Source organism: Nicotiana tabacum, chromosome 10, assembly GCF_000715075.1.
Source record: "Nicotiana tabacum cultivar K326 chromosome 10, ASM71507v2, whole genome shotgun sequence".
Classification (NCBI taxonomy): domain Eukaryota; kingdom Viridiplantae; phylum Streptophyta; class Magnoliopsida; order Solanales; family Solanaceae; genus Nicotiana; species Nicotiana tabacum.
Genome location: NC_134089.1, coordinates 112,542,154 through 112,549,615, shown reverse-complemented (window position 1 = coordinate 112,549,615; position 7,462 = coordinate 112,542,154).

Below are 7,462 nucleotides of genomic sequence, written 5' to 3'. Positions count from 1 at the left end.
GATGTAGAGTAAAAGCCACTACCCCAGCAACATGTATCCATGGCTGCCCTAACAATTGGTTATTGGTAGCAGATATATCAAGCACTTAAAACTCAACATCAAACCAAGTTGGGCCTATTTGTTGGCCGAGGTTGATTTCTCCGATTGTGGCTCTTTGAGATCCATAAAATGCCTTCACATTGATGATTCCTCCTCGTATTTCGTGTGGGCCTTTACCCAACCTCTTCAGAGTTGTTAGTGGACATATATTGAGACTTGAACCCCCATCTATCAGGACCCTGATGATGAACTTATCCCTCAAATTGCACCGTGATATGTAGTGCCCTATTGTGACTTAGTCCTTCTAGTGGTAACTCATCTTCATGAAAGGTGATTTTGTGGCTTTCCAGTACCTGCCCGACCATGTTGGCCATTTCCGCATTAGTGAGGTTGGTGGGTACATAAACTTTACTTAGCACTTTCATCAAGGCATTCCTATGTGTCTTTGAGTTTTGCAGCAGTGATATGATGGACATCTGAGCGGGAGTTTTGCTCAAATGGTCAACCACATAGTATTCTCTTGCTTGCACTTTTCTCCAAAAGTCGTCAGGGCCAGTCTCAATGACAGGCAGCTTAGGTGAAGCTTCTTTGCTTGTTCCTCCCAAGTGCTCAGGTGTATAAACCCTGCCAATTCTAGTCATGCCTTATGTTGCACTTGTTTCTTCCATTTTTGCTTTTCCTTTCCTCCTTGCTTCCACAACATAATTCCATGGTATAGTATCAGACTTGTAAGATGGCGTGGGTTCTATCATAACAGTGAAGGGTGTGGTTTCCTCGAGTTCAGACGGTGTTGGGCGGTTACCTCGACTTTATGCGGTGCTTAGGTATGTACCACAATGGGCATGAGGGTGACTGGAGATGTTTTAGGATCATCCCCCTCCTAAATGAGTCCAATTGAACCCTATGAATCCCAATATTCATCGATATCTATCACATTCACTCCCTCACCTCTGTGATCTGGGAGAGGATTGTTACGAACATTTGTTGTAGCTTCCTTTGCCTGTATGACTTTGGTGTCGATCAATGTCTGAATCTTGTCCTTCAGCGTGCAACACTCATCAATGATATGGCACTTCATGCCCGAGTGATAGGTGCATGTCTTGTTTGGGTTAATCCACTAAGAAGAGTTTTCCATAGCAACGACAGGGATATGAGTGACATAACCAGCAGCCTTTAGTCTCTAATACAGTTGGTCTACGGGTTCAGAAATTGGAGTGTATTGTCTGGATGGTCTGCGGTCAAAGTTTGGTCTTGGTATTTGGTAATTTGGCGGGCGGGTGATGGTGAGTGATAATATGCAGGTTGGGTGTTATAGGCATGGTAGGTGGCAGCGGGTTATTGGCATCTAGGGGGTGAAGGCTGGTATGTGGGTGGAGGTGTTTGGTATGTGAGAGGAGACATTGGACCTTGGGCTACCATTACAGCACCTACCTCTTTCTTCTTCGAGATACCTCTTAATTGCAAGGATTTATTTGTGGTCTGCAATGCTTCGAAATTCGTCACCATTCCACTCTTAATTCCTTCTTATGTTATTTCTCCCATCTTGATGATGTCAAAGAATTTATGGTTTTCAATAACCATCAGCCTTTCATAGTACTACGGGTCTTGAGCTCTGACAAAGAACTTATTTATTTGTTCTTCTTCAAGCACTATCCTCACCTTTGCAGCTTCATATCTCCACCGAGTAGCATACTCGTGAAAAGTTTCTTTTGGTTTCTTCTTGAAATTTTAAATGTAGAAAATGTCTGGAGCATTTTCTGTGTTGAACCTGAATCTATCCATGAAATCTGATACCATGTTCACCCAATTAACCTACTTCTTCAGGTTCTGACTGATGTACCAAGACAAAGCATCTCCGGTGAGGCTTCTCATGAACAACTTCATACGGATTTGTTCATCTTTGCCCACTCCTACAAGTTAGTCACAATATGTCCTTAGATGTACATTTGAATCACTAGTTCCATAGAACATTTTGAACTTAGGAGGTTTGTAACCCTTGGGCAGTTCCACATCTGGTTGAATGCACAAGTCCTTATAATTCAAACCTTCAATGCCCTTACCGCCTTTGACACTCTAAACTCTGTCAGTGAGCTTCTTGAGTTCTTCTGCCATGTTCTTGATGAGCAGGTCCTTTTTGGTTGATTCAGATATATATAGGGTTTGGGGTGTGTGGTAAAGTTTCCACATATATGGGATTGCTTTGATGAACTCCGGGAATTTAGGCATAAGAGTGGCCATTGGTTGAGTTTTGGGGATCTGGAGTAGGTTGTGGTGCATTCTGAGGAGTGTGATAAGTGGTGGTTTGTGTGTATTGAGTTGGATAATGATGTTGTTATTGAGGAGTAGGTATCGGTGGAGGGTTATGGTTCTGAGGAGGTGTGGGGGTATTGATGTGGTGCGGGAGGATTTGGAGGTGGGATTTGGTTCTATGTGTTTTGAGGTGGTGCTGGGTTTTGGGTATTTGGATTTTGTTGGTTAATATCAGGGAAGTTTAGGGTGAGAGAAAGGTTTGCCAAGTTCCGGACCTGCTCAAGTTCTCCTTGTAGCTCCAGGATTTTTTGTTCTAGGCGTAAGACCAATTCATTCTGTGTTGGAGTACTTCGGCCATCTGAAGTTTTAATGTTTTCTGCTATAGTAGCTTTGTCTTTTCTGATACCACTTAAATCATCCATTTTTCCTTTTCCTTTGCCTCTGCCTTTAGGATCACTTGCTGGTGGAGGAGGTGGAGGAGGACCTCTGGATCTAGTGTGATATGCGGATGATGCCAGTATGCACGAACCATCCTTCTGTAATGGGAATATTAAAAAGAAAGAAAAACAAAAGGTAACCAAGTTAGTAGGGGATATTGAAAGAATTGTTGTAATATTAAACATGTTTTGCAAAACCACGTAATAAATCACGTTCTAATTTGGGGGACCTCGTTGTGCCCGAGGTAGGCCTAAGCGACACATAGACTTGGAGAGAATTGATACCAATAATTATGTCATTTCATTAATATGAAAATGAATCAAATCCTTACTAAATCGACAATAATAAGAATGTTACTAACACCATTTAGCCTTATTACAATCGAAATTTAAAACTAAGCTATAAAGCAGTAAAGAATATCATTTCCTAATCTACTTGGTCTTAGAAAAACCTCCCCCGTGCTTGGCTCTCTTGACTCCACCAATTAGGTTCCCCAAGTCGTGCATATCCAACAATAGGTAAGCCTTTGCTAGATGCCCTCCTTCACTTCCATCCGTGTTTTGACAATCTTAAAGACTCTTCCTAATCTTTCCCTCAAGCTCCATGAACCCTTGTTCCAAATATTCCAATCTCTCTATTGACTTAGTGGAAATTTCCCTCCATTCGTTAATTGATTCCATATCCACTTTGTGTTGTTCCAGATGCCTAGCTTCAGACTCGAAGACCTTTTTGCGTAACCTCCTATACTTGACATGTGCTTTAACGGCGTCATCTATGATCCTGTTCTTTAGATTAATTCCTGGCTTGACGTCTCCTTCTATGTCGTCCACCAGCCTTGATGGGTAGAAGTACACATGACCATCATGATACCTGTCTGGCTCAATACTTCCCTTTTCCACAATGACATTTTGGTTCCACACATGTTGTGCCTCGAACTTGAATGGAATGACGTCTTATTTAAAATCTGCTTTGTACTGGACCATGCTGGAAACCTGGGGTATAACCTATTTTCTTCCCCCTTGTCTTATTACCTTTATAAGAGCATGGGTATAGATGCCCCTCAACCCGATCAATACCAGATGAGTAGTCTCTGTTGACCTGGTGATGAAGTCACTGCTAGGAAACCATTCAAACATCCAATGTACCTGCTTGTCTGTCAGATTGCTGAAGAAGCGCACACAACTTACAACATTTCCATGTTGTGCAAACTTATCTGGGATAAATGTCATTTTCTTTGGGATGATGGAAGGCTATATGATCATTCCACAGCCTCGTGGAAACTCCCAACGGTATTGACCCTTTTGTAGATGCTCAAACAACCAAACTTGCAGTAGAAAATTGCAACCTTCAAAGAATCTGAACCCCTTCTGACAGTGTAGAGCACGGTACATTTCGGCTAAGATCATAGCGATGATGGTATAAGTTTGTCCCTCGATGCCTTCCATCAAAGTTCTGGAGACCATGGCTAGATGGGTATGGATCCTTCCTCTTTCATTGGAAATATCAACAACCCCAAGAAACAGACAATGAACACATAAACTCGATAGTGCGTCCAACCCAAGGAAGTAATGGCGAGTTCCTCATGATGAAGAAGATATGACTTACTATGATCGTAACACTCATAAAGAAACTCAAATGGGATGTATGATTTCTCAAACAAAGAAACTCATCATTTTTCTTAAAACCTAGCATTTTTAGAAAATCGCGATGGGTGCGATTCTCTTGCACTAGTAATCCTGGACTATCCCACGGCAACATAGCGAAGCCTCCTATTTCTTCTAGGTGGGGAGTCATTTCTATGTCACCAAAGCAGAAGATGACCCTTTATTCTCGTTCCAAAACATGGTAGCCGCCTCAATCAATGCCCTATTTGGTCGTATGTCAAGCAAAGATGGCAAGTCACCAGGTATCCTTCTCACATGATTCTTTTTGCAAGGCGCAAGGGTTTTCCACCAGTCAAGTAGCAGAGGTGGGATATTTTGGAAGTGATGTGCATGTTACATCAAATTTAAACAAATAAAGATGGAGAAGGGAAGGAATGTGCCTGCCATAACAATGAAAATAATCCACATAAGCCAAGTTCACTATAGTAAGAGCCTAAGTATATCCCCAGTGCAGTTTACATGCTGTCGCTCCCCCATTTCTCGTGAAAAGGGGGTTTCGACATTGTGACAACTCTTTTAGACGGGAGATAGAGTGCTAAGAAGAAGAGTCGCCACCTAATGGGTTTTAAGGTGTGTTAGGGCACCTATTATGTAGATAAATCTATTTTACTGGTCAACACCACCAAAGATCGGGTAAGGGCTTAAGTCACCTCAAAGAGAAGGTGTTAGTCACTCTTCGAGGTCCACAACTGTGGGTCTCGGTAGAACTTAAGACTATGTGGATTATAATTAGACAAGAAAAACAAAGAGAATAAGGGTCAAAGAAATTTATTATAACAAAATGAGAAATAAGGATTACAAGGATATAACTATAACGGTCTATATTAGACGCCTAAATGTAGAAAGAAAAGAGGGGGGTCCTAAGTTTTTTAGCCTAAAGGATCACCCCGTGCAACATAAATAATACTTTGCAACTCCCTTAAAGTAAGGAATTACCCATATTATTCAGCGGGAACAGACTATCATCTCCTTCTACCCGATTACTATGTTAAAGTTGTTTACCTGAAGGCGCTCTAATTCAATTCTATGACGTACCGTATGCGTGCACTACACGTACCATGCCTATTGTCTAGGAGGCGTTGGACCTCTATTTAGGGTGGTTCTAAACTTCTCTTAGGCTACACATAATGATAAAGCTAGGTGACATACAAAACTAGTTGGACTTCATGTAGAGGCAGTTAAGGGCTCAAGTTAGCTTCCACACTTAGACAACAAATGCACACAAACATATTCTCACATTAGGCGTTATACAGTTTCAAAATTGAGGCAAATTAAAGTCATTAAGCCATATAGACATGGTTTCTATGTGACCCTGGATTCAAACGTGCAAGCAGTTTTAGATGAAAGGTGCCACTTTAAAATTATAGACATGATTTCCAAAAAACTATACAGTTTATGAGTATTTGGTATTGCATGCTGATTATTGTGATCACAGGTTATAAATTATTAAACCTATAGATATGATTTCTAAGTGATTTCCACAGTAAGGGGCGGTGAAAACCATTGGAAATGCTCAAAATTATTCGTGTTTGGGAATGCTTTATAATAGTGGCATGGCTAAGCAATGACATAGTGTTTGAAAGTTTAGCATTAACACTTTAAAGCGAGTGGTAATACCCTATAGACAGGATTTCTAATGATTAACGATTGCAGCTGATATTTTTTATACTTAGCCCCTATAGGCATGTTTTCAAGGTGAGCAGTATGATAACAATAGCAAATTAACAATTAAAGTCCTATAGGTATGGTTTCTAGATGAAGATCAGTAGAACATAAGCTAGTATAATCCTTTAGGTATGGTATCTAATGAATATGTTGCAGTTATGCAAATTGAAGGAATGTTTATTAGCACTTGTTTAATATACACATATTTTCTAGTAACACATAGCAGTACTCATAGGAATAAATAAAGCACTTATGCTTTGATAGTAGACAAGTTGTGTGAGCGTGTAATTCTCCTAATGGCATGATTTCTACCAGTGTTCATGGAAATTGAATAGAATATATGTCAGGTTGGATAAAATAACAAGTAAATCATACGAACCCTATAAGCATGTTTTCTACCCTTTCATGCAAATATTAGAGTATACCCATTTTTCCAATTTCACTAACACCCCAATTGTTTATTACAAAATTAGTATAGACCCAATGGCAAATATAATTAGAAAATATTATACAAGAAATAATAGTAGGCCTATAGCAGGCCCAAAAGGATATACCCCATAGTGCCTAGGCCTTCAACAAACTCCTTCTTCACACATAGCTTACCCAGACCCCAATAGGGAATATATTCATCAGCACAACCCAGAAACCATAGAGAAACTCAAGCCAATCCAAACAGCCACAAATTTACCATATAACCCAAACATTGAATTACACAGAAATCACTTAAACAACCCAGTTTGAGGAAAGAACTGAGTGTTAGAGATAGCTCAAGTCTCACCGGTATAGGGAGTGGCCAAAGGAACCAACATCCTAGTGTGTCAAAGTTCACAAGGGTCTCAAATGGACCCCGAGGATTTCTCACACTAGAGAGGTCGATAATGAGAGTCTTGGTGTCCTTGGCATTTAGCCGACCAAGAGTGATAGATTTAGAATAGTGATAGTGAGAGAATAATTATTAATGGACAGAATTTGAAGATATGCTCCTGTATTTAAGAAAGCAGACATAGCAAAGTTGTCTAAAACACAAAACATGCTAGTTAAGAGGGTTAACAAGATTTAAAGGCAGGTTACTATTATAGGTTCAACACTTAGCAAGAAGTAACATATTGGTAGAAAACACATTGAGAGAGTTACAAGAGAAACAAGTTTTTTCAGAGATTATGAGATTAGCATACAAAGGTGCATAATACCAAACGAGTCTAAGTAGACTAACTTAAAGGTTTTAAACCTAAGGGTCTAAATTACGCTAAGTATTCATTATAATATCAAAAGATAGACATGTTAACTTACCTCATGAAGCAAAACATTATCAAACATTGTAAGGAAACACAAGTTGAGATAACTACTCCAAAGTCTCAAATAATCACTAAAGGATATGGGATTTAGTAAATAAAGACATATGAAGT